This window comes from Mauremys mutica, chromosome 10, assembly GCF_020497125.1.
Source record: "Mauremys mutica isolate MM-2020 ecotype Southern chromosome 10, ASM2049712v1, whole genome shotgun sequence".
Classification (NCBI taxonomy): Eukaryota; Metazoa; Chordata; order Testudines; family Geoemydidae; genus Mauremys; species Mauremys mutica.
In genome coordinates, this window is record NC_059081.1 from 5,649,618 (window position 1) to 5,676,505 (window position 26,888).

At 47.4% G+C, this 26,888-nt stretch overlaps 1 long non-coding RNA gene across 1 annotated transcript in view; it reads left to right on the plus strand.

Moving 5' to 3' along the window:
- LOC123378398 overlaps positions 1 to 26,529 on the plus strand; it is a 102,808-nt gene extending 76,279 nt beyond the window's left edge. The window contains exon 3 of the long non-coding RNA XR_006582589.1: positions 26,356 to 26,529. This is a non-coding gene — a long non-coding RNA (uncharacterized LOC123378398). The remainder of the gene's footprint in view (positions 1 to 26,355) is intronic.
- Positions 26,530 to 26,888: the final 359 nt, after the last annotated feature.

Consider the following 26,888-nt stretch of genomic DNA (forward strand, 5'->3'; position numbering starts at 1 on the left):
CGCTTGATACTGGCTGCCAACTAGACATCGAGCCGTTGATCACTACCCGTTGAGCTCAACAATCTAGCCAGCTTTCTATCCACCTTCTCGTCCATTCATCCAATCCAAACTTTTTAAACTTGCTGGCAAGAATACTGTGGGACACCGTATCAAAAACGTTGCTAAAGTCAAGCTATATCACATCCACTGCTTTCCCGATATCCACAGAGCCAGTTATCTCATCATAGAAGGAAATCAGGTTGGTCAGTCATGACTTGCCCTTGGTGAATCCATGTTGACTGTTCCTGTTCACCTTCCTCTCCTCCAAGTGCTTCAAAATGGATTCCTTGAGGACCTGCTCCATGATTTTTCTGGGGACTGAAGTGAGGTTGATTGGTCTGTAGTTCTCTGGGTTATCTTTTTTCCCTTTGTTAAAGATGGGCACTATATTTGCCTTTTTCCAATAGCTCGGGACCTCCCCCGATTGCCACGGATTTTCAAAAATAATGGGCAATGGCTCTGCAATCACATCAGCCAACTCCCTCAGCTCCCTTGGATGTATTAGATCTGGACCCACAGACTTGTGCATGTCCAGCTTTTCTAAATAGTCCTTAACCTGTTCTTTCACCACTGAGGGCTGCTCACCTCTTCCTCATGCTGTGTTGCCCAGTGCAGCAGTCTCAGATATTCATCAGTCTCAGTTCTGGAGCGTGGCTCCTTTTAAACCGTCTGGTTTGCAAGCCTGTCATTGTCTTCACTCCACTGTAGGATTCAGGACCCCAAGCTGCCCCTTTTCTAGATGCCCAAACCAGATCAGTCTATCATCTGAAACCCCAGATGCACAACCTCGTACTGCATTGTTGTTTGGGAGCAATTGATGCACGATCTGCAAAATAAGAATGTGCAGCAGAGTTCAGTCTTGTTCTTTAAGGGGAAAAACAGATGGGAAATGGGGCCGAAGTTCCATTTTCTTTTGCTGACAGCCTATCGATGGACAAGGTAAGGGATTTCAGACCAAAAAGCTCTTATCTAGGCAGGCAGCTTATATACCAACTTTCAGCTCTGTGTGTTTAAATGAGACAGATATGTTAAAACCCATAGGCGCCGACCCCCTCAGCTCCCCTCTTCCCCCCCAGCATCGCTGATCAGTGCTTCCCCCCCTCTCTCCCTGCACCTCCCATCTGCTGCAATCAGCTGTTTTGTGGCATGCAGGAGGCTCGGGTGTGTGTGTGTGGAAGAGTGAGGGCCCTGCACGCTCGGGGGAAGAACAGGGTGAGAACAGGCAGGGTGGGGTGGGGGCTTGGGAGAAGCGGTGGGGTGGGGGCGGGGAAGGAGCAGGCCCTTGGGGAAAAGGGTGAAGTGGGGACAGGGCCTGGGACAAAGCCGGGGGTCGAGCAGCCCCCGGCACATTGGAAAGTAGGCGCCTGTATTAAGCCCTTCCAATGGAGGGTTACAGACATAGAAAAAACCACAAGGTGACCTTGCCCACAGCAGCACCATCACTGTAGGGACCCTGTCTGCACCACTGAAAGCCGGGGCCTGTCAGCATGGCCATTTCTATGACAGACGTATATTTTCAGGAGGTTGTAATTTCTCTGTTAACATTGGTACGAGTCTGAAATCTGTCCTGCCAGATATCCCACCCAAGAAAGGATCAGAGTTTGGCGCTGCTTTCACCAAAGGCAGTATTTTTTTCTCTCCAGGATCCTCAAAGTCATTTCCCTTTCCTCATTCTCAGTCCCACGAATCCGCATGACAGAGGCCTTGACTAATGAAGGGTGGGTGATGCTTCCTACTATTATTACCATTAGTTACTTTACATCTTTGTCTTGCGGCATCCACCGAGGTTAGGGCGAGAGCTGTGCACATAATGGATTTTTCAGTTCGCTGGCCATTATGAAAAACACAAAAAGCTGCTTCGTGTCAAATCACAAATGAATTTTTTTTTGAAATTTTCCCAAATTGAAGAGCTTAAAAATATTCTGACTGAACAAAAGGTTTCGTTTGACCCAAAATGAAATGTCTCGGTTTGCTTTGGAGCATTTTAAAACATTTTCAATTGTTTCTTTACGAAAATGAAAGGGAATTTTGAAAGGCAAACTTGTTTCAAACCAAAAAAAAAAAATCAAAATTGTTGGTTTTGAAAATATGAAAACAAAAATGATGTATTTTTTTAAACTAAAATAGTTCAGCAAAACCAACATGAATGTGCAAAGCCTTTCGGTGTTGCTGAAACTGAATTATTCACCGAAAATAAGTTTCAACTGAAAAAATTCACCCAGCTTTACTCAGGTGTCCACTGAGTTAGGTGCTGCCCTTACACAGAGTAAGAGACAGCCCTGGTTCAACAAACCCACAATCTAATTAGACTAGACAGATGAGGCTCCCCACACCTCTTGTAGGCTGGTTTGTGTCACTTTCAGCCCAGATCCTTGCTAGTTAATCAGACTTGTGAGTGTCTTTCATCTGATCACATTTCCAAAGGGCTCATTCATAAACAGTTAAATATATTGACAAAGCATCTTGTATCCTGAAATATGGGTCCATACAAGGAGGGGGAAGGTTACTTATAACCTAAAACAAATGTAAATAAGCAGAGATTATTCGTTTGCTCCCTCAAACAAACCATTCTGAAAATGTGAAAAAGATCAAGCTCATTTACATTCACATAGGGCCTGACCCAAAGCACAGTGGAGTCAACGGAAAGATTCCCTTTGCCTTCAGTGGGCTTTGGATCAAGCATTTAGCGATCAGCAAAGAGAGCCATCACTAGAGAGACAGTTTGCCAACAGACGACCACGGATGCAACCTCTGCTACCCCACTAGGGTGACCAGATGTCCCGATAAAATCGGGACTGTCCCAATATTTAGGCGGGTTTTTTTGCTTAGCCGGCAGCACTACGCTTTTTTTTTTCTCTGCCGGCGACCCCCCGCCCCGCCCATGTGTCCCGATATTTTCTTCCTCTCATCTGGTCACCCTATACCCCAGTGCTAACTCTCCAAAGCAGGCACCAGCCAGTCATCCCCTGCCGCGTAGTGGGTTTGTAGACACAAAGCCATTAATCATAGAATAGACTATTAGGGTTGGAAGAGACCTCAGGAGCTCATCTAGTCCAACCCCCTGCTCAAAGCAGGACCAATCCCCAACTAAATCATCCCAGCCAGGGCTTTGTCAAGCTGGGCCTTAAAAACTCTAAGGATGGGGATTCCACCACCTCCCTAGGTAACCCATTCCAGTGCATTAGGAACTAGACTGACACCAAGAAGCTTATTATTGGTGCAAGTCTGGATGTCGCTTTGAATTGCTTGCACCCACGCTTTGGAAAGATGCATAGCAAATTATCCCTCTTATTGGCTCCAGATATAAGTGATCACTGAGAATCTACTGTAGCCCTGTGAACTTTTTCCAACTAGAGAAATAAAAGTGAAAAAAAAACCAGCTGGTTGTTCTGAATGATTTGTCAATGAAAATGTCAGGACATTTGTCATATCTCACTTGGCATGGAGACAACTAGGTTAGTCCTTGATTCTGCCATACTTATGGATTGCATTGCAATAATTAGCCCAGGAACATGATTGTAAAGGACAGATACTGATTTTAAAAGTGTGCAGGGTGAGACACCACCAGACTGAATCAAAACAATGAGGGAACCCACCACAATCACCTCATCTACAGAGAGTCAGTGTTTCTCTCTCACCCATCACTGACCACCAAGAGCAGCAGTAATTCTACTTGCAGTTTAATTGGCAGCATGTTTACTAAGGGAAGCGAATGTTTTTTAAGCATTCGGAGAGCAAATGTCTCAAAGACATGGATCAATCCGAAGCAGAATCCACTCCCACCAAGTGGAGTGGCTGGGGTGAGGTGCCTGAAGGATATTAGCAGGATTACATGGGCTTGGAGACAGAAAGCCTAGAGGAGTTTTTAGTAAGATTGAGAGAGATGATTATTATTAAGCCAGGCGATCACACGTGTCATTTCAGCAGTGAGGGTATAAGAAATGGAAGCAAACGTCATTAGCAGCAGCTAGAAGAACAGTTTAATCTGCATACACACATATTTTAGCTCTGGCACTTCCACGGGGTAGGTCGTTAATGGAAAGACTGAAAAAAGAGAGGGATGACGCTCAAAGCATTAATTTGGGGTGTGGGGGGAGAAAAGAAGGGAGACGAGGAAGGCATGGAGAGAATGAAAATGAAGGGCCAGATTCTGATCTTGTTTCCGCCAGTATAAATCCAGAGTTACTCCACTGCAGTTGGCCTACATGAGACATGACGGCTAGGGTATCTGAAGGGAAAAGTGGAAAGGCTTTAATGCTGTGTCAAGAACGTAGCGCACAGGACAGGCTATGATGAAACCTGGACTCTAATGCCCGCTCTGCCACTGACTCAGGGTATAACCTTGATCAAGTTACTCAGCCACAATTTGCCCAAGTAGGTACCCACATCCTAGACAGGTGCCCTGACTGTCAGAGGTGCTGAGCACCCAGGGCTCCCATTAAAGCCCGTTTAGTTACCCCAGGGATGAATCAAACCCAATGGGATTTAACCCATTTAAGAGGCTGGGAGAACTGGTCGTGGGTGACATGGAGATTTTAACCTGTAAACCACAGGTTTAAATATGACCCAGGATGGTGTGGAGCAAAGCACACTAATGGCTTTTGGCCAATGGGAAGTGATTAGACATCTCTGGTTCCATTTCTAGTGGGAAAGTATCCACCGCAAGAAAAGCCATCATTGGCTCTAATTGCAACCCTTCCTTGTAATCCCAGCAGCAGGGTCAAGGACTGAACAAGCCTGGAGTGAACTCCCCCACATCACCAGTAGGGGGACACTGGTAGGCTGGGGAGAGAAGGCCTGGACGCCACTTGCCTCTGCTCAGCAGACAGATGACTTATGTTCTCATGCCATCCATCAGGCAAGTTTCACTATCAGTAAATCCACCCAAAATAAAAGTTTCTACTTTGATCGCAGAAATTGAGTGATGATCTGAGCACTAGACTGAGAGCCACAAAGTCCAGAGTTGAGATCCTGGTTTGGACAGTGATTCTCCCTCTGTGGCTTTGGCCAACTCACTTAGAGCTCAGTTGTGTCCCTCCCTGTGCAAGGTTCACCTCTGCTCCCCTGGAACAACCCAATGGGAAGAATTTTTACTCAAAACTCGCACAATGTTCTTATCTCCATGCTCAAGCCTAACAGTCCTGAAATCAATCAGAATCTTTCAAGGAACGTACTAATATGGACACATTTTCTCAAGGAAAAAGAACAGAGAGCCTGATTCTGCAAACCCTTACTTGCCTGAGTAGTCTTTACATACACAAATGGTCCCACTGACTTCAATAGGGCTACTCACTTGAGTAAAGATTTTTCTTATCAGTGAGGGTTTGCAAAGTTGGGGACCTGACACTGCTTGGGACTGACTGAGTCCTGATCACCCTTTAAGCCAATGGGATTGAAGAGTGCACCAGAACTCTCAGGAGATGTTCCTCAGGAGCAAGAGACCCTTCCGCGAATTCATTCCATGCTCCCACACACATTTGGGCTAACGGGGTAGATGTGAGGAAAGCTGATTGGGAATTTTCTCATCAAACTTTTTTGGTTCCAAATGCCAATTTTTCAAAACCAGAACGTTTCCCAGGAAAGGGCTGGTTTCAAAAAATTGCTCAACTTGAAAAGAAAAGGTGGGGGAAAAAAAGTTCTGAAATTATCAAAACGTCTCATTTTGATAATTTCAAAATGAAAAATTCCAGTTTCCTGGTTTGCAATGACTTTTCATTTTGAAATTGAAACGAATCAGAGGAAAATAATGTTTTTTACATGGTCAAAAATATTGAAACAAAATGTTTCAATTGACCTGAACCATTTTTTTTTAAAAAATTTTTTGGTTCATAAAGTTTTTTCAGATTTCAACATTTTGTCCCAGTTTGGACCAAAATGTTATTTCAATATCTCAAAAAAATTCATGGGATGGGAAAACTAATGTCCTGCCCAGCTCTAGAAATGAGAACTTGTGATCGGATGGCAGCATCACATGGTTGGTGATCCAAGAGTTTGAAGTGGGATTCAATCTACCTATTATAGCTAAGGCTGCGAGTCTGTCATGGAGGTCACGGATTCCGTGACTTTCCAGTACTGCCATGACTTCTGCAGCCTGCTGGTGCACCTGACCCCAGGGGTCGCCCGAGCAGCTTGGGCAGTCCTGGGGCCAGCTGCACCCCTCCTCCCCCCAGGCAACTGTGGCAGTCCTGGGCTGCCCCCTGGCCCCATCCCAGCAACAGCAGCAGTCCCGAGGCACTCCCTGCCAGCAACAGCAATGGCAGTGGTCCTGGGACTGCCCCCCAGCAGCCCCAATGGTTCTGGGGCTGGTGGCAGCCAGCTGTGGTGATCCCGTGCCATTGTCCACCCCCAAGCTCCAGTGGGCACCTCAGATCCCCCTCCGTGCACCAGTGGGTGCTCCAGAGCACCCTCCCTAAGAACCAGTGGGCACCCCGGAGCACCCTCTGAGCAGCAGCGGGTGCCCCAAAGCCCCCCACGAGCTTCCGGGAGCCTCCCCCAGCACTAGCAGTGCCCTGGTGGCCCCCCCAGCACCCACAGTGCCCCCAGAGCTCCCCAGAACACCTAAGATTTAGTCAGGGGTATATAGTACAAGTCATGGACTGGTCACGAGGCCATGAATTTTTTTTATTGCCCATGACTTTTACTAAAAATACCCATGATTAACTCTTAGCCTCAGTTATAGCATCTGATAATTCTCACCTACTCTGGTAAAGCACTTTGAGGTTGGTAGATGAGCAGTGCTTTGGAAATAGTAAGAATGTCACTATTATGATGATATTCATTGTAGCAAAAAGCAGTAAGAAATGAAAAGGCGAAGTAAAGAGAAAATGGTAGGTTCGCAGGTGAGACTGAAAAAGGGACGGAGAGTAAAAATCTCTGCATTGTTATATGGTGCAAACAGTTTATTGAGTGAGTTATTGGGTCACAGGAAGTTTTCAAGCAGGTAGGATAGTGGGACAGCAGGGACTTGGGAAAGGTCTGATAGGATGTGCTTATATATGGTGATCTGTAGATGATCCAAGAAGAGTGACTGGACACTGAAACCACCCAATTGGGATGGGAGCTCTCCTTACAGATTGGTAGTCTGGCAGCCTTCTGTCATTCAGACCTGGATCCTTTCACTCTCTGTAAAACACAAACCAAGATGACCGACTGCTCGCACCGGCACCTCTTTTGGCTTGTTTAAAAAACAACAAGGAGTCTGGTGGAAACCAGAAGACTAACAGATCTCTAAGGTGCCACCAGACTCCTCGCTGTTTTTGTGGATGCAGACTAGCACGGCTACCCCTCTGGTATTTGGCTTGTTTGTTATTCTGTACAATCCCTCTTGGCATCGCTGTCTGGCTGAACATTGCCGACCAGTTCCTATTGTCGTCACAAGCAAACCAGTATCTTTCTCACTGACGCAACTGCAGAGTCTTTTGTGTTTCACTTCCCTGGCCGGTCCTGGAGACACACACTGGCCACTTGTAGGGGCAGATCAATGTTAAGTGCCAGGTGCACTCCACCTGCCCATTCCCTTCCTTGGATAACACAGGATCAAAACGTGGGTGTGGGAGGAGAATGGGGAAGCACTAAGTTGCATGTTTGAACTTCTGCTGCTTGACAGGAATATCTATGGGGTGCATTCTCTTTAATGCCACGTTAGGCTCTCCACTGCTTTGCCTTGTCCAATACTCCCCACTGTGCAGGATTAAGCCCTCCATGTTCTCATGGGTGCTGAAACAAACTGATCATCCCACGGATCTGATCTTCCCACTCCTCTCCTGATGCTGGAATTGTTCTGGCAACCCCAGTCTGCAGAGACATCGCAGCTGCCCCGTCGCTGGAAATGAGGCAAGTCTTTGAGTCACACAGATGAACCACTTGTCACTTGCATTCCATCACCTGCAAACGCCAATACGAAAGGACAACAGAGCTGAGTCTGTGACGATGGCAGGAGGAGACGCAGCTGATAAAGGAGGAATGAATGGTGAGGGCTTTTATCTAGGGAATACACCCCTCAGCTACCCTCCATTCAGAATACTGGCCAGCGGGGATAGAAGGATGATGCCGTTTTCTGTACTGTGGTCTAAATGCAATATTGTAAGGTGTCCCATGTCACCCTGGTATAGATTGTTGTTGACTGATCAGGACCATCCGTACAACAGCTTCGTAACATGGTTTATGACTTTAACCATTTTAGAACAGAAAAGGCTGTAATAAGGTGTGAAATATAGATTTAGCAATGCGGCATTATAAATGCAGTGTAGCTAAGGAGGTCATTATGTTTCCATTAAGATAGCACAGTTAGTATATTAAAAAAAGAAATGAAAAACTTAATGTTGCTGCGGCAGCATTAACTTGTCCTTGTGCCTAAAGCAGATACTATTTTATACTCTACATCTAAGGCTGGACTGTGGGATCCTTATTATTATTACTGTCCATATTATGATATAATTTTATTGCCAAAGAACGTAGAGGCCCATCAGGAACTGGTAGCCCATTGTGGTAGGTGCTGTACACACATCAAAGGACACTTACTCATGTTGGTGAGGCTTGAGATGAGCAGTCCCAGTGCCTGGGGGAGGGTGCTTAGTGGCAGGCATTGAATACATTTGAACCTGTCATAATCGGTTCTGAAAGAAGGAAGGTCTGGTTATGCTTCTCTGAGGGCAACCACTCTGATGCAGCCAGCTCTCTGCCGAGAATGCCCATGGCCCACTTTGGGTCGTTCTCCATCCGATTTGGGCTAGCTGACCAATTCATTTCCCATCAGTCCCGGATCTAGGCCTCAGCAGAGCTGGTTGGGAATTTTTCTATGGACCAACTTTGTTTTGTTTTTTGCAGAAAAATGCTGATTCATCAAGACTGAAACGGTTTGTGGAATAGGGTCAGTTTCGACGTAATCTCCCAACTTGAAACATTTTTGGCACTTTTTGACGTTGTCGACACGGCCCGTTTCAACATTTTCGCACCAGAAACTTTGGGTTTTCTGAGTCACAAAAAGTCTTGTTTTGAAATTTTAGTACATTTAGACTAAAAATGGTTTTAAAATGGAAAATATTCAAACTCAAAACCAAATATTTTGAAATTTTCAAAAGGAAACGTTGCAATTGACCCAGACTGGATTTTTTTGCGGGGGGGGGGGGTGTTTCAGTCTCTGGAAATATTTGCGATTTTCACATGCCATCCCAATTTGGGACAGTGAACTTTTTTCCAGATCTCAAAAATGTTCTTAGGAGGAAAAAACTGTTTCCTATGTCGCTCTAGTCCTCAGGAAGGACTATTGGACACGCTGCGTTTCAAGGGGCAGCCATTTCTGAGCTGGCTAACCCAGAGGTTCATTCACCAGTGGCAGTTTTAGGCACTTGCAAGCCATACAATCTCAGGGCCCTGAAGTAGCGAGGAGGCCCCTGTAAACACAATCTGGCCTGCAGGATGACAGCTGCTCCATCCTGCTCCCCGCTGGGGGCTCTGCTGTAAGGATGGACCTGCTACCTGGCCCCAGCTCCACTCCAGGCTCCTGGCCGCTCCCGCACTCCCCTGGCTGGTCCCGGCTTCAGCGTTCCCATGCGGAGCCATTTCTGAGCACCCCATTGGCTTGGCAGATGCTCTGCAGCTGGGAGGGAAGGGGGCCACCTGGCAGCCAGGGAGTAAGAGGGCTGGAGCTGGCAGGAGCTGGGTAGCAGGGCTTTACAGGGGAACCCCCAGCGGGGAGCTGGAAGGAACAGCTGACATGCAGCAGGCCAAATGGAAGGCCTTTGCCAGCAGCAATAGCCTCTCAGGTCCCCTGCCAGGCTGCCCCTTGCCCGTCCTTGCAGAATATCTTCTGAGCCAGCTGGTGCCAGTTCTGGGAGGCACTCAGAGCCAGATCAGCATAGGGATGCTGCAGCCCAGGACCAGGCAGGGGAGCGCAGGGGCCAGAGCTGCTGGGAGCCCGGAGGGTGGAGCCAGAGCTGAGTAGCCAGGCTGGCCAGACAGCGGAGCCACCAGCCAGAAGCAGGAGCCGGGCAGTCACCTCCTGCTTCCCTGCACCTCTTCCAGCTCCCCTACTGCTCTCATCTTCCTCCCAGTCCCAGGTAGGGGCCCCAGAACTGAGCTTTGCAAGGAGCCCCACGGGACAGTCCCCACACTGGTGATCGGGCCCTTACCTCAAGGCCCAGTTCGGGAGTTTTGTACCTGAAAAGTCACAGTTACTCCCTCGACCAAAGCAGGCTGCCGGCACCAAGAGGCCTTTCCCCATCGCATTGCTTCCCCCCGCCTCCCAGACCAGCTATGGGCACCAGTTTGCTTCCGGATGCTCCTGCTCCCGAGTTCTCTCAGCCCTTTATGAGAGTCACTTGACCCCTTCCCAGTCGAGGCTGATAATCAAACGGGTTGGCAGGCCCTTAGAGGCATATGTAAGTCTGCTCGCCCTGGGCTGTGTCTCTGGCTGGCCCAGCCCTGCTCCCAGCACAGGCTCTGCTCTCCCTGGGCCGTGTCTCTGGCTGGCCCAGCCCTGCTCCCAGCACAGGATCTGCTCTCCCTGGGCCGTGTCTCTGGCTGGCCCAGCCCTGCTCCCAGCACAGGATCTGCTCGCCCTGGGCCGTGTCTCTGGCTGGCCCAGCCCTGCTCCCAGCACAGGATCTGCTCTCCCTGGGCTGTGTCTCTGGCTGGCCCAGCCCTGCTCCCAGCACAGGATCTGCTCTCCCTGGGCTGTGTCTGTGGCTCTGTGGCTGCAGCCCTGCTCCCAGCACAGGCTCTGCTCTCCCTGGGCCGTGTCTCTGGCTGGCCCAGCCCTGCTCCCAGCACAGGATCTGCTCTCCCTGGGCCGTGTCTCTGGCTGGCCCAGCCCTGCTCCCAGCACAGGATCTGCTCTCCCTGGGCCGTGTCTCTGGCTGGCTCAGCCCTGCTCCCAGCACAGGATCTGCTCTCCCTGGGCCATGTCTCTGGCTGGCTCAGCCCTGCTCCCAGCACAGGCTCTGCTCTCCCTGGGCCATGTCTCTGGCTGGCTCAGCCCTGCTCCCAGCACAGGCTCTGCTCTCCCTGGGCCGTGTCTCTGGCTGGCTCAGCCCTGCTCCCAGCACAGGATCTGCTCTCCCTGGGCCGTGTCTCTGGCTGGCCCAGCCCTGCTCCCAGCACAGGATCTGCTCTCCCTGAGCTGTCTCTCTGGCTGGCCCAGCCTTGCTCCCAGCACAGGATCTGCTCTCTCTGGGCTGTGTCTCTGGTTCTGTGGCTGCAGCCTTGCTCCCAGCACAGGGTCTGCTCTGTGGGCTGCTTCTGTGACTCTGCTCCCAGCTCTGAGCTGCTTCCTGGGCTGCTTTTCTGACCCTTCTGGATCTGGCCCGGCTCTGCTCCCCAGCTCAGCTTGGGTCCCTGTTTTCTCCTTAGTTCCACTCCACTCTGTCTGACCTAGGCAATTCCAGCTCACATGGAGGACAGGACAGGACCTCCCTGCCTTTTAGTATGAGAGCTGGCCAACCAAAACACCCCCACTGAATGTTAGTAAGGGGGCAACGGTCCCCTTACACATAGACCCTCCTGTTACAATACACATGGTCTCTTGCCACATATCAGGATAGCCCTGCGGGGACCTGAGCTCAGCTGGGGCCTCTGGCCCTTACTGTGGTCTAAATAATAATATTGATTCTCACTTGTAAAGACAGGGAGCTCGCCAGAAACCTTTCGCTCCCTCACCTCCTCTCTCACGCTGGCTCCCCAGCCAACGCTCGAGGAATGTAATGTATTCAAATACTGCAGTGCTGTGCGTAAGGGCATATGATTTAAGGTAATGCGTTTTAACTCAGCATAATACACTTGCCAGAATGATTTCCCGTATAGTTATAGTCATGGTCTTAAACGACAGTACATCAAGACACATCTTGAATTAACTTGGCCGAAAGCGCCGCTAAAGCAAGCCCTGGTAATGAATGGCTGGTGCAGTGCTGAGGTGCAATTATTTTAGAAGTTACAACTGTCCCGGGCTCGGCAGAGATAATTTACTGGCCCAATATTTGCAGACATTACTTTAGTCTACGAAGGGAGAGCACTCGAGCCAGTTATAATACTCGGGGCTCGATGCCGCCTGTCCTTGCTCAGTTGTGCAAGGAGGGAGGAGGGGCCTCTCTTCCTCACCCGGTACCTGGGGGAGTCTGACATTGTGGGTGGACCTAAAAGCCCCCTGTAAGGGCAGGGAAAGATGGGGTGAGAACAGAGCCAGGGCTGCCCTCCTCTCTGCCAGCCATCCCAGCAGCATGGGGGAAGCATCCCCTGCAAATTGGAGGCCATTGCAGGCTACCCACTTGCATTAGCCCTGCATTGACTGGGTCCCACCCAGCTCCCGCTCAGTCCCAGTTAGACAGAGCCCATTGTGCCTGCAGCAGAAGTTAGCCCAAGATGTTTCAAAGCGACTAGTGATGTCGGGGGGCTCAGCCCAAGAAAAAAGGGGCCTGATTTTCAGAGGGCGGGTGCTTAACACTTTCAGCAAATCAGGCCCTTTATGTGCCTTAAGTTCGTCCCCCTCCCACCCCCCCAGCAAATCACCAGTCACATCTGCAAATCTCAGCCTTCCTGTTTATTTTTGGCCTGGACAGCTCTCAGGGGTGAGGTCAGGGGCTTAGTGAATGGAGAGAAGTAATGTGGGACGTTCTTGCTAAGTCACGCATCCCGCAGCACTTTGGAGTTGTTATTCAGTTAAGCCCCATGATGCGCCTGTGAGAGAAATATTATCCTGGCGGTACAGATAGAGAACCTGCCTAAGCCTCAGTTTACCAACTTGCCCAGAGGTGAGTCAGTGGCAGAGTCAAGTATAGAACCTGGGTTATGCAGGAAGTTGGATTAGGTGATCGCAGTTGTCCCTTCCGGCCTTGGACTCCATGAATAACCCAGGGGTCCTAGTCCCCTTCTCTAGCTACTAGACTTCACTGCTTCCCACAGCTATATAACCAATAATTCCATGGTTCTTTTCAAATCAAGAGTCTTCACGGCTCCCATCCAAGCGCAAAGCCCAGCAATTATGAGCAAAAGCCCTGATGTAGCAACGTACAGTTGTGAAAAACGATTTATCAGGCTAGACTGAGTTATCATCAGTGGCTTGACATAAACCACATAATTATATTGGTAAATCGTTTAATAATTAGGACCCAAGTCAATTGGCATCATTCAGCAGCATAATTAAATATCCATGTGGCAAGCCAACCAGGTGTGGCTGGGGCAGAGGTAATTGTGTCACATTTCTGCAATTAATAAAGATGAAAACATAGAACTAATATAATCGGTGTCTGACAGGGGTGGGAGAAAAGACGAGAACACAAAAGCTGAGACACATTGGATGGAATAAAAATGAATGGGGGCATTTGGGTTACTCTGCATGGACAGGACTCCCTGCACTTGCCTTGCCCTTGGAGCAACATAAGGGGATTTTTCTGGGATCAAAGCAAAGGCTGCAAAAATTACACTTGGTTTTAATTGCTGTTGCTACGGGAACAACTGGATGGTGACTTTTGGCCTAGATTGGAGCAAGCAGTGGTAAATAGTCCGTACTAGTTCACCAGTTGTCAGTGTTGTCAACCTCAAGTGTTCAAAACTCATGCATCAGCGTCCCCAAAAACCGTGAGGTTGGCTTAAAAATTATGTAATTTTTTTTTTAAAAAATCATCATTTGGGGGTTCTTTTTATTTGCCTCTGAGCCTTTAGGGTACCCTTGGGTCATGTTTTCAAGATTTGTTCTGTGATTACAAAAGCTAAAATATATTCTTCTTTCAATGAAAAGAGATTTCATATATTCACAACTCCAGGAGCTCAGACTTTAAGAAAGAGAGCAAATACTACAATATTTGTGATTAAATCATAGGAGATGGCCAGACTGAGTTGTCCTAGTAGACACTGTGCCTCAGATACACAGCCCTTTGCATGAGTTCCCTCCTGCCAGCAAATTACTGCACCCCCTGTGCTGGTTGAGCTGAATTGGCCAACAAGAAAGGGGATTGTTCACCCAAAGTTCTGCCTATTTTCACCCACCACACACCGGCTCTGCGGTGGGAGAAAGTTGGGACACAGCGCCTACAAGTGGTGACATTAGGTTGGTTTTGCCAGAGCTGACAGTTTGCTAGTAGCAAAGATTTGGAATGGAATGACCATGTGAGATCCATAATCTCGAGCTCCTTCAGTCGCCTATAATTTTGCGCAGCCAGCTTAGACAGAGTTAATTCTACTTCTGGACTGGATTTAATTCTACTTCTACTATTGTGCGTAGGGGCCTCAGCCAAGACTGGGGACCCAGGGCGTTAGGCCCTGTACAAACACACGCAGTAAGGGCATGTCTACGCACAAAACCGAATCTGGAATAAGATTAGGGGGTGAATTCAAAGCAAATTAACTATTCCTGATCACCCTCTATGTGTGGACACTCTTATTGTGGATTAAGCTAATTTGGAATAAAGCACCCTTATTCCCGACTAAGAGCATCCACACATGAAGTTATTCAGTGTTAGCGAATCAGGAATAGCTATTCCAGAAGGGGCCCTGAAGACAATCTAAATAGACAAGATGGATGAAAGGTAAGAGGGGAAACAGCAGTGTCCTGAGGCCAAGTGATTTGCCTGAGGCTATGCAGGAAGTCAGTGGCGGAGTGTGACAATCAGAGTCCAGACAACCTAAGGGGAGAACAAAAGGTTCAACCTCCCAAAAGGAGCAGTTAAACCAACTGACTGCATGCTGTGTTACTGTACCATAAAAGTATATTAAGTACAGTCTTTTATGACAGCCTGTAATGTTCTGAACTTCAGGGGCATTAGGGGATATGTATACAGGCTGGTTATGAATTGCTATACCTGTGTAGAGTATAGAAAATGTTGCTCAGAATCTGTGCTGCTTCAGCGCCACCTCCCAGCAGGGCAGTGAGCCGTCAAGTGGGCAGGGTTACTCCTGAGCCAGGGGTTTACACAAAACCAGCTCCAGGGTAACTATCCATTGTCCAGCCCAGGAGAAGACAACAATAGACCATTAGAATGAATGGAAAGCCATTGAGAGCACTTGAAACCGAAAAGGACACGGTGGCTCCTAAGCATCAAGTCCAAGGAGTTTCCCCACTCTGAATGCGCAAGAGTCACCCTGGTCCGAGAGGAAACAAAAAAGGAGAAGACCTTTCAACAGCAGGTTTGGGGCCGAGGGTTTTTATCCAGAATCGGGGTCACAGTGTCTAGGTGGGAAGCTGTCCACGAACACTGGATCCCTCCTGTCTCTGGGGGGGGGGGGGGGGGGGGGGGGGGGGGGGGGGGGGGGGGGGGGGGGGGGGGGGGGGGGGGGGGGGAGTAGGCTGCGAAACTGCTGAAAGGCAATAGGTCACTTTTATTAGGAAACATTTTATCTACTATGAAAGTGAAAGGGCTGAGGTTGCAGCTTGATGTTATTTTCGGTGTAACGCGTCTGTATTTGCTGTCCCAATGGAAGCTGCCATCTGGGGGGCTGTTTTCACACCTTGGGGAGTGAGGGACCAGAGGGGCACCCTGCGAGGGTCTGGTACTGAAGAACTCTGGAAGCACATGCTTGGGGACACTTGGGTCTGGAAAGGCTGTTTGTGCCACCTTGCCAGGAGTAAGTAGGCTGGTGAGAGCACCAGAGCGAGCCCTTGCTCTTGTGGGCTGGACACTGGTGTCAGGGAATTCATTGAAATGCAGCTGCACAACATAAAGGTGCCCAAAGTTACAGGGCAGGACCCCTTACTGGTCTGGGTCATCGCCAAAATGTCACACTGTGCCAAGAACAGAACCTAAGTCTCCCAAATCCACCCCCATATATCTCTACTAGAGTACACTGCCTTCCAAGGAACCAGCAGGACTGCTTGCAAAGTGTAAATATAGGTAGCAGGATCTGACCCACACTTATTAGGCTGTCTAAGGAACCATTATAATGATTCTCTGTTGTCCAAAAAAAACATACAAGAAGTGGGAAGTCAGAAGGAAAGCATCTATGTCACATCCAGTGCCTCAGTTTCCCCATGTGTAAAATAGGGATAATGACACTGACCTCCTTTGTATAGTGCTATGAGACCTACTGGTGAAAAGAGCTGGGGATTATTTATCATCACAGTAGTACAAGCTGTAGAGGTTAATTTGCCCTTAGGCTGGTCTTTCCTGATATTTTAGGTGACAAAGATAAATGTGAAGGGTGGACAGAATATTCATCATCTAAAACTGGCCATAACGTTTAAAGCAGGGAGCTAGATGTAGGGCTGGGTCAACTGGTTTCAAATAAGAATGTCACCTATAAAAATCTTCCTCTATTCATATACAGGAACCGTTTTAAAGGTGAGGAAACCTTTGGCTACCTCCTGGCCCTATATGTATGTGCCAGAATTAAAAGACAAAGAACCACCGAAATTAAAGATGGATAAGACCAGCTAAAGCATCCATTCTATATACAGAAATCTTATTTTTATTGTTTCAAAATTGTATTGTTTTCCTAATAATGTCACAGCACATTTCCTGGTGTCTTACAATTTAAGGGGTAGATTGTGACTTGCACAAGGGTCTTTGGATCCTGGGATATAGCTCACTTATTCCCACTGTGGGGCAGGAAGGTACGGAGTGGGTGGAGAATGGGTGGTGGCAAGTATCAGAGGGGTAGCTGTGTTAGTCTGGATCTGTAAAAGCAGCAAAGAGTCCTGTGGCACCTTATAGACTAACAGACGTACTGGAGCATGAGCTTTCGTGGGTGAATACCCACTTTGTTGTATGCATGTAGTGGAAATGGGTGGTGGGTTAGCTCTGCCCTGAATGCAATAGTCAGCCCAACTGAGTCAACATGGACAATGTCATACATTGCTGCAGCTGTGCCCAAATTAACACCTCCCTAGAGCAAGGAGAGATAGAGGGCTATTTCTGTTGGTGGTGCCACTTATACACCAATCTTTGCCCTAGGCTGCGCTCAAAGGCCTAATCTACTCTGGAATCTGTGCAGTAGTTCTATCTGGGACTGGAAACCCAAGTGCCAGAAATGCTGTGACCAAAACAAGTCTTGCAATCTTCCCAGCGGTTCAGTTAGAGACAAACATCCAAAGTTTGGGATGTTTATCCAAGCCTAAGACAGACTCCAAACCTTGAGGAGTTTCACCATGCTTTGCTCGACAAAGATTCATCATGCATGCAGAGAGGAAAATTAGTTAGCTAATTAATTAACTGACATGGTCAAAGATCAATTTAAGAGAGTAAGGAAATCAGCAGCTGTAGAAATCCATCCTGCATCCTAAAATCTCCATTGGGAATCATTTAATCAGTGTCTCTACATAGTGGAGCTAAATAAGTGAAGGACTCTGTACAACCAAACTTAAATTACTTCTAAGAGGTTGGAGAGTAAAGACAACAGCACACACAGAAGTTAGAATTGTCCAAGTCGAGCTTTTGAAAGATTAAAATCTCTTACTGTAAGAACTAATTGAGAAATTCAACTAGAAAACAGCCACACCCTCCCACCCTTTTGTCCAATCATGTGTAACTTCCCCAGAAAAGGGGAGTGGAGGGTGGGGCTAAAACTACTGAGCTGAGGTCATCAAATGAATTCCTCGTCTCATTGATATATAATCAACTTCTTTCCTAGTGACATGCTCATTTGTTAGGCAGGCTTTTGTGTTTAAAGGATCATAATTAAATACAGGGGAAGTCAGTAACTCATTGGTCTGGTCAGCCCTTCCTTTGTATGCATGACACAGCCAGACATTAACTTTAGCTAGATTGGATCATGGCTATTATAATTACTGTCAGAATAGTTTAAAATTATTATTTCTATAGCTATATGTAGATGTAGAGATCAATTCTATTTATTAGAGATGATTTAAAGAACAATTTCATGGAACTATTGGAGATGTTGAGATTGAACCCATGAGATGAAAACAAAATCATGTTTCATATTTTTTTTCTTTTTATCAAATATTTTCAATATCATTTTTCCAATGTTTTCATACATCGTTTTCAGTTTTGTTCTTTAACTTTTCTTCTCTTTCCTTTTTAAAATTCCTCTTTCCTCTCCCCCCTCAATCTTTTTTTTGGGGGGAAAAAACATTGATTTTGAAAATGACTGTGGGGGGAAAAAGAGGGGAAAACAAAGGAAAGAGCAAAGAGGGAAAGAAGATTTTGGGAAAAATAAAAGCACACACACAAACAGGGAATGATAAACATTAAAGAAATAGATATGAAAATGTAGAAAATAATTTTAAAGGCAATTGTGTTTAAAATGCTTTCTTAGAATTTTTTTTGAATAGCCCTAGAATTTACAGAGAACACTTCATCATAAAAGTTACTAAAGTAATTTATGTAGAGGACCTAGAAATTACTTCATTCAACACTGAAATGCAGCCACCTCTGGGGTGGAATTTAGCAGCTCTTTCATAGTACCTAGGAATACTGCCCAACAATTCAGGAGAGGAATTGAAGATGACACCAAAACCAGTTGAAACTGCAGGGGGAATTAGGGAGGCAGGTTGCAATTGGCCCAGCTGGAATTGGGTGTGGTAACCACTGTTCTTGTGAAAAGAGATCTGGACGGGAAATGCAACATGAACAAAAGAAGTGGAATTACTCCCATGCTTAAAGTTGGGCAGGTGCTGAATGGGGCTATAATGAATATGTAACATCGGTTGAGTATCTCCACAGCTAGCAACAGAATGGGATATGCTATAAACAGGACTCTGCTCCTCCTTAAGGAGAAGCAGGCATAGGAGGAGGAGAAAGGCTCTTAATACTTTGTAGCACAGTGTAGACTCAGCCCTGCAGCACCTCCTGCTGGTCATCCTCAGGAATTAGCTCTTTGACCCAGGAGCACCCTCTGCAGGCCAGTGATCCACTTGCCATTGGCCCCCCCTGTCCCTCCCAGGACCCCAGTGTCCTTATCTCAGGGTTCTGCCTCCTGCAGTACCCCACAGTCTCTCTGGGTTCCCCCCACCCCCACATCACCTCAGTCATGGCTACTGCCAGTCACCGTCTAGCCCCCACGCCCTGGGGCGGACTGCAGTCTATCAGCCAATCATCACAGGCAACAAGGGGTTTGGACTGGCTGCCTTTACCCACCCTCAGGCTGCCCCTCTGCCAGCCCAGTACCTAGGAGGCCTAGAATTAGGCCCTGCAGCCTGGGAAGTTGCTGGCCTAGGGCTTCCCAGCTCCTACGGCCTTTCCCCAGCTCTGCCTCCCTCTAAGTCCCCTAGCTGAGTTCCCCAGTAACCAGGCCTGTCTCCCTCTCAAGTCAGAGTGAGACTCCTCCCTCTGCCTTCCCTGGCCTTCTTATAAGGCCCAGTTGCTTAGTCTGGGGCGTGGCCCCAGCTGCAGCCACTTCCCCCGATCAGCCAGGGTTTTACTCCCTAGCCCAGCCCCAGCCCTCTGCAGGGCTTTTCCAACCCTTTCCGGGCTGGAGCGGGTGTTCATCCTGCTACATACATAAATATCTTCAACAGCTGTAGAGGAAAAGCAGAGAAAATTACTGGCCTGGTGAATGCCTTTTTGTATAATTATTCCCACTTTTATAAGTTTGCCCCTGTGCGAAAGTTCCCCGTTAAAGTGGCTTGGCAAAGATAATCCATTAATTCAACAGCGCTGGAAAGTTAACATTTTTTCCCTTCATTAGCAAGTTCAAAATTGCATTTTATTTCCATTTTGATGAGATTTTTATGAGTTAGAAGAGATGAAGTCGAACCCCATGAGCTTAATGGACCCAGAAAGATCGCAGATACAGGATTGAATTCAATGAACCATGAGGAGTTTAGTAAATTAATTAAATTTAAGAAAATAATGAATTTTTTTTGCCTGCTGGATTAAAAATGCTAAAATGTGACAAAAACTGAATGTAATGCTGAAACTACCCCCACCTGAATTTGTTTTGTATTGGTTTTAAACAGCATCCACTGCAAAACTTAAAGTACAGTCATGAAAGGGGTTAGACGATCTTACCGATGTTTCTTAAAAATACCCAAACCCAATGATGCTATATTCTACTTCTCTGCAATGTCTGTGAAACCATTACAGATGACATTAATCTAAACCCCAGATCTGGAAGACATGCTGGGAACAGAACCTCTCTGGCTCCCCCTTTGGATGAAAAGGGAAAACTGAAGGGTTTAATTAGCAGATTAAACCCGCTAGCACCCCGCATCACTGAGGCACATGTACCTCTCTTCTGGTTCCACGCCAGCAGTGAGGTCTAAATGGGGCATTAAGCCAGAGTGGGCCACCAGGGGCCGTGTGTAATTGCAGTGCCACCATGGGAGCTCGGGAAGTAGAAGTAATTCATGGAGCTGTAGAATTCCAGGCCAGAAGGGATCACCAGATCATCTACACTGACCTCCTGGGCATCACAGGCCACCAACCCCATTCAGCACCCGCTCACTAAACCCAACCACTGAAATGAGACCAAGTATTACCGCCCATAGGAGACCAGGCTATTCTGTGCCACAGGCAGAGAACAGGAGGGACCGGGGGGCAGTGCTTGTGGCCCATGCAATGGCAGGAAAATGACTGAAATATACCCAGATAATCCTGGCAAGTGACCCATAGATTGCAGAGGAAGATGAAAACCCCACCAAGGTCACTGCCTATCTGCCCTGGGGGAAAATTCCTTCCCGACCCCACATATGGTGAGCAGTTAGCCCCTGCACAAGTGAGCAAGAGCCAGCCAGCTGGGCACCTGAGAGAGAGAGCATGCTTGGTGCCACCTCTGATCCCTGGCCCTCTCCGTCCAATGTCCCATCTCCAGCCGTGGCCATCCCTGAGGCTTCAGAGGCAGGAGATTAGAAAAACAAAAATTGTGTTAATGGTGACTCAATTGTAGGTAATAATACAGACTGAAACAACACATCCTCCTTGTAAAAATGATACCTATTTCTTATACAGCACTTTTCATCAATAGCTCTCAAAGTGCTCCACAATCTTCGAAACAGCCACCCAACACCGCTGTGAAGCAGAAGGGGAAACTGAGGCACGGAGCGGCTAAGTGACTTGCCCAAGGTCTCACAGAAAGTTTGTGGCTCAGCAGAGAATTGAAGCCAGGTCTCCCAAGTCTGAGGCTCGTGTCCTAAACAGTGGAACAGCTGCCACTGGGACCCCAAGAGGAAAGGAAAGCCATAGGGAGTCAAGATGGTATTATCACATCACAGCTAAATTCCATGTGGCGGTAGAATACTAATTCACACAACTGAGTTCCACAGCGGGAGGATGGGGAGGAGGAAGCCAGCTGACTGCACCATGTTCAGTGGGTGCTCAAGAGCTCTGAAAATCAGGCTCTTACCCCCTGTATGCCTGTTTCCCCATGTGTAAAATGGACCAGTGACCCCAGCTATACTTCCCCCTCCGAGGGGGCGAGCTGAGAGGGAAGTCATGTCTATAAAGTGCTGTGAAACCCTTGTACAGAAGGCATCTAGAGGAGAGAAGGATATTATTATAATGCTAGTTTAGGGACAGCTAGGCCCAGCTCAGCGGAGCATCGGGAGGCATAGGAGTGCGCTCATGCTAGTGCAATCCTCCACAAGCAGCAGGCGGCTCTCCTCGTGGTCTGGTTCCACTCCATAGCAGGTGTGGAGTGAGCAGAGCCATCGCCTCCTCACCCCCCACTTCCTCTGGGTATGTCTATACTGCACACTAACTCCATGAGGAGAGCTGCCTGCTGCTTCCGTCCACACACAAATCAGTCTGACGCGGGTCAGCAAGCACTCCGGACCCTGCTGGACGGGTGGGTCACAGCCTGAGTCACCATGAGCTGCTGAGGGAGGAGAGCCTGCAATACAGACTGGAGCACATGTAGCCTATACTGGTGGCAGGGAAAGCCTTGGGTAGCATTTTGCAAGTGTGCAGCAGGCCAGGCAGAATTTGGCCCTTGATGGCCAAGGAAATACATTTGCTTCTGTGCAATGTTCCTCCTAATATGCTCCCTCCATATTAAAGGGGTGTGGTTAGTGGCTTGCAGCCTTTGACCACCCAGCTGGTGCCACATGGGATTTGAGTTTTAGTTGGCAGCTGGGAAAAGCTGCTTCTAACTGCAAAACGTGGTTTGGAACATACAGCCCAGTGCTATTAAACGGAGGGGGAGGGCCTGCCGCCACGTACGCTTCCAGCTTACCAGCTTCTGGCAGGAAAGAAGCCCTGCGTTTCATTTCCTGTGGCGAGTTTAATCCCTTTCAGCCGGAGCGGTTAAGGTGATCACAACTCGCTGTGCCTCTTCGTTTCCCCCTCTTGAGTGTCCCTGGTGGCAATGCTTCCCTGTGCTCCTTGCAGCCATTAATGAGCTGATCAAATGCAAGCCATTAAACACATTATATTTGAAACGCTTGCTCTCTCTGAGGGTTGGCTCCATGCTGGTTAATGCCAGTGGCTAAATATTCAAGAGCGTATCCTGCTTAAGGATGATGGCGTTTAGCATAAAGCGGGGTCTTCTGTACTAGGCAGTTGGTTTGCAGAGCGGTACGGCCAGTATAATTTGCAAGGAGGTTTTGCCACTGGTGGTACTGACCTATACAGTGGATAGATTGTATCGTTGCTCTAGGGTTTATTCTGTAGGGTTCACACGCTTTGCAAGAGTGGTCATGTTATGGCTATGCCTGACCTTGGTGGGTTTCTCCTTTCCTATCCTCCTCTCTGCGAGGCGGCCAGCCACACAACGGGGACGTGTAAGGCCAGAGGAGTAGCCTGGCAGTGGAGCAGAGAATGAAGCTCGTTATTGCTTTTAGGTTGTCTGAGGGCTGGACTCTGGTTCCATGGCCTGCCTGGTTTCCCCCTCCCGCACTGGTAGCATAGAAAGCAGTGGCATTACCGCCATATGTCATCATGGTTTGTTACAGCTGTAGCGGAGGGGCTGGTCTCCCTCAGACTCCTCCCCTCACGGGCCAGGCCACCCTCCTTACGATAGCTACCGCCAAGGAGTGGCAGATGTTATTCAGAGTGGCGGTAGGTTGTTATTAAATAGCCTCCTTTCTCTTCTACATGACAGGGAGATTACGCAGTCCCAGTGAACAAGGGGTTAACTGCAGCTCAGTTTCCCTCTTCCCCTGGCACAGGAGCAGAGTGGAATATCTCTGAGGCCAGCTTGGAGACAAATGCTGGGGAAAGCCTTTGGGAAGGTGGGACTCCAACCCAAGGCTCCCAGGATTTGGCTGATCCCCAGCATTGGGGAGGTTTCTGTTTCCTCTTCTGCTTATGCGAGTTTATTTTGCTTCCTCCACCCACTGAGGAAAAGACCACACTGACGCACCTGTGGATTTTGTGCTCAGTCATTCAGCCAGGTGACTGTCCCACTGTTTTGTTCCTCTCATGCCATACTACGGAATGGGATGCCTAGCCCTCTCTGAATATCAACAGCACACGCACACAGCAGTTACCATTCTGTCCCCCACTGGTTCAAAAGCCGAGTTGATCTTGGCTCTCTCCTGACAGGAAAGACAGCATCATCACAGTAGACTAGTAGTTAAAATATGGTCACTTGCAGCATATTACTCAGCCACGAGATGTCTCAGTGTGTCATACAACATTCCAGGAAGTGCATGGTCCCTACTAAAGAGGAAACAAAGCTGGAACTCAATCTGTGTGGAAGGCTGTTTTGCTTGTCTGCAGTTAGTAGTTGTTTTCTTTAAAAAAATGATTCCCGTTTGAGATGGGATTGTGATTCCATATATCAGGACAGTAGGGAAAGGACAGTGAAAGGTAAACAAGAAACTTGCATCTGCAAAATCTTCCCCCGTGACAAAGCAATGGCTAGATACAAGGGCTGGGATCAAGAGTGAGTCTGATGGAGCCTAACACAATGTGACTGATACAAGTTGAGTGACAGACCGGATGTGATGCAGGGCAATGTATCGAGGCGGAAAACAATAGAAAATAACATGGGCATTTCTAAACGCTACCTCACTTTTGTAGCTCTCCTTTCTGTACTGGAGACAACAGAATGGTGATGTGAAATAAAGATTTTTGGAGGTGGCGGGTTGGAGTTTAAATCCTTTGAGGACTGAAGTAGATGGGAAAACAGAATCTTATTGCATTCTGTTGACAACAGCAAGTTGAAAGCAGACAAACTTTGAGCACTGGGAGGAGGGTGATAACTTTAGTGCAGTGAGAGAGCAGTGCTCTGTAGTCTTCTAGAAGATCAAGAGGTTACTTGATCGTGGTGCGTAAGTACCTTCCTGGGGTGAAAATATTGGGCACGATCGGGCTTCTTAATCTAGAGGAGAAAGACATAACAAGAAATAGGGCACAATTTTGTGGCAGTGAGGGTGATTAACCATTGGAACAAACTACCCAGGGAAGTGGTGGTTCTCCTTGCTTAATGTCTTCAGATTAAGACTGGTAGATATGCTGTTGACAAACACAAGTTATTGGGTTCAATACAGGGTAAGTGGGTGAAATTATTTGGCCTGTGTATTACAAGAGGTCAGACTAGATGATCTAAGGATCCCTTCTGGCCTTAAATACTATGAATCTACTGGAGAAAATCATTCATTAAAAGGGGAACCTTCTGGAGAGGAGAGTGGTGCAGGTTGGTGCTTTTATTTTCTGTGATCTATACCTTTAACATTTCTGCAAATTCTGACTAAGTGCAAAGACAGCAGCCATTTTGTTGGCAGAGCTGCAATTGACTGTGAGAGAGAGGATGCACACAGTGTGCTCTCTCCTAGAAAGACTCTACTTTGATTTCAGATTAAGGAAAAACAACAACATGAAAATATAAAAGTAATCATTTTAAGGTGGAAAGTATAGGTTTTCTTCTCTGTGTAGATGGAAGCATAGCAGATACAAAAGGCTGATTGTTACTACAATTATTACAATGAGGGGCCATGATGGAAGCTGTCACTCTGGCCTGTGGTGTTTCTCTCCACAGGGTCTATGTGATAATACACACAACCGTATCATGGCTGCTGGGTAGCAGCATGGTGGTGTCGGCCTCCTTGCAGAACCTCAGACCTCCACCAAGAACACAGACACATGTCACCACCCAAAACCATGGGCACAGGGATTTTACAAGATATTGTTTGGTGGAGGTATGTGTGCTGGCCATTCTAAGAGAAGCAGAAGAAACTGCCAAGGGGCTGAGAGAGAAGAAGCAGAAAGCCAAGGACACAGCCAGAACAAACATTGGGAATGTGGTCCTGAGAAAAACCTAGAGCGAGCTTTTGAGCAAAGTGCTGGCTGGAAAGGGGGTTGAAACTACGAGCAAACAAACTCTCTTCTGCTGTTTGTGTCCAGGGAAACAGGACTTTGTAAATAAATAGGATTGCATCCAAGAAACACCTGACCCCAACATCAATTTTTCCTCCTAACAGAAACACTAAATGCTGAATTTTGGCTAACTGCTCAGGTCACAAAGGGGTAACATGAGATATCCATTACAGTTTTGCCAGCTCAGAAGGTCAGAATAAGCCCCATTGAAGTCAATGGAAATGTTGACATTGATTTCCATGGAGCCAGGATTTCACCCCTGAACTTTTGGGTGTCCATTTGAAGCTAACACAAAGTCTGTACCTTTTGAAACTCACCCATCAGTAGCTATAGGATGCTTCATGAGCAAAAGTCCATTGTGTCTTTGGTGACCTTCTTATTCCCTCTCAGTTCCTTTGTCTTCATTGTGGCCCTTTGAGATGTTCCAGCTATTTACCTCAAGCTTTAGGGATACAGAGCTTTGCCAATGTGGAATGGCCTTGGACCCTATCATGGTGAGACTCAGGGTGAAGCCTGTCAGTCTAACCTGAAATTTGATTGATTTCATGGGTTTTAGGTAGTTTCTTTTGAGATTTTGGCGGGACCCATTCTCAAGTCTTGATTCATTTGCTAGGAGGCACTCTGATACCATGGCTCGAAGGGCACTCTATGAGATTGGCTAGCTGCTATTGAGTGAGAGGTCATTAATCATTTGCAAAGGAAATTACTCTTTTAAAGGGAACTCATGTATTGTTTTTGGATGCAGGATGAAGTCAGATTCCACCAATGGATGCTGCTCACACTCAGACTTCTTCACCTTGTCAGTAATTAGTTTTGCAACTGATATTCCACTGGATGAACGACGGAGGAGAATAGGGTTGGCTTAATGATGCTCCTGTAATGAAGATATTTTTGCACTTTTTTTCTGGCTGCCTTTCATCCCTTATTCGACAATGACACTATCACACCACCTGTTAGTTTCTGAAATGATCTTTATCCTTTGCTTTAATATTATGCAGTAAGCTGAAAACCCCAGGGCTGATCCTGCAATGGCTGATGACAGCTTCCATATGAGAAAAGTGTTTGCAGAATGAAAAAAGCACACTCTTAAATCTTAGCAAGATCATTCTATCTCAGCACTCCAGTCTCACCGATTTATTTTTTAAAACATTTTTACATCTGCTTTTTTCTCTTGCAGGTTCAATTTAGAGCTCCTACAATATACCAACGCTAGAGAGCAAAGTCCACCACTTGTCCACAGCCCGCTTCCAGCAATGGTGGAGGTGTGCTATGAAGGGTTAACCTTCCCAAGGCGGTTTAAAGCTACCCCACAACCTGCAAGATGCTATGCAGGGCCACACTTTCTCCCAGATTCACAGAGACAGGAACTAGCTGCAGAGGGTCAGACAGAAAACATGGCTAGGCTGCATTCCAGCAGCAGCAGTGCCCTATTTGCTTTATAAAGACCTGATCCAACAAATCACGTAAGCACCTGTGCAACTTTAAGCATGTTGATTTCAAGGAGATTACTAATGCTTAAGGCAGGGGTAGGCAACCTATGGCACGGGTGACAAAGGCGGGACACAAGCTGATTTTCAGTGGCATTCACAGTGCCTGGGTCCTGGCCACCGGTCCGGGGGGTTCTGCATTTTATTTAATTTTAAATGAAACTTCTTAAACATTTTAAAAACCTTATTTACTTTACATACAACAATAGTTTAGTTATATATT